The following is a 1,485-nucleotide window of genomic DNA, read 5'->3' as shown; positions in this document are numbered from 1 at the left end:
AATAATAATAATAATAATTTTATAATAATAACAATATTAAAAGAGTTGAGACTTGACTTATGTACTGCTGTACTATATGAAGTGAATTGCATGAAAAGTGAGTGTGTTATGCCTCTAGGTGGACTGGGGTCAGGGTGCAACATTAATCACAAAAGCATTTCTGGGACATGGATGCACACAAAGAAAGAGAGAAAAGAGATGAGCTCACTGTAAGAAGTCCCCAGCAGTCCAAAACTATAACAGCATAGGGAGCCAGTTTTGTAAGGGTCGGTAGATGAGTCTGACAACTATAAAGAGAAGCAGAGAAAAGAAGGGGTGCTATGTCTTTAGCTATACACCCGCCCCCATTGGTCTAAGCAAATGCTGCATCTCCTCACTCCCTAACTATAAGCTTTATCAAAGAGCCCACCCAAGAATTGAATCTTAACACTCAGCCTACCAAAAAAAGCAACATTTAAGCATGTTGGTGGACTTTTTCCATAAATGCATTGTTGGTATGGATGTATACACTTTAAGTCTTAATCTGGGAAAAAAGGAATATCTCTAGAAATGCATGTGTACTGTAGTCAAGTCCTTGTAGTCACGTCTAATGTATTGGTAGTGTTTGAGTGGAGATCTTGCATTATGTTTGGATTGTGCTCTTCAAATCAACTGGATTGGTTCTATTATGTTAATAAAGATAGGGGGAAACACTGATGTTATTCACTTAGAATGTAGCAACAATACAGCAATCTCAATCAAAACTAGCCCATTTATGTTGCAAGATGAAAGTCTGTGGTTTTAATTTTTGGAGGTTAGTACACTTATTTTACCAAGAGCAAATTAGTGGTTGTTACTAAATTGTGTCTACAGCGGACCACAAATGATAACCTGTTCAATAAAAACACAATGCAGTTTATCTGCCAACAATTTCAGTTTAAGAAACAGACCTCCGCCAAATCCACCGAGCTTTGCTCATACTTGTGCTGGGTTGGATTCATGTGGTCTGTTCTGTCTGTCTGTGGTCTGACGCGTTATGATACGTGTACTGCTTCCCGTAAAAAGCAGCGTTAAATGAGCATTTGGCGCTTTTTACGGCATTTTGCCATTAGACAACGTAAAAAAGGCGCTCTGACCATTCAAAACGGGCTAAGAAAGTGGCGTAATGTGATCAATTTGCGTTCCATAGCAGTGCAGGGGGTCGTTCCGAGCTTCACCGTTATTCCAGTTACCGTTATTCCGCTGCAGGAGCTCATTGGCGCTGCATGCTCAAAGACAACTTCTTCTTCTTCTTCTTCTTCTTCTTTTGTATAGTGGTTGGCAACCAGCTGGAGTGTGGATTCTGCTCACTTAACTGTGGGCTTTTACATTGTTCATTCACCAAAAAGATTCAAACTATCAATGATGCATGTGGATTAACAGAAGTGATAACTAAACCAACACAAGTATCCATGCTTAAAAAAAGGATGGATCCAAAATGGCAACTTGTGTGTATATATATATATA

This window comes from Etheostoma spectabile, chromosome 16 (assembly GCF_008692095.1).
Source record: "Etheostoma spectabile isolate EspeVRDwgs_2016 chromosome 16, UIUC_Espe_1.0, whole genome shotgun sequence".
In the NCBI taxonomy this organism is placed as follows: Eukaryota; Metazoa; Chordata; class Actinopteri; order Perciformes; family Percidae; genus Etheostoma; species Etheostoma spectabile.
This window is presented reverse-complemented; position numbering follows the sequence as displayed.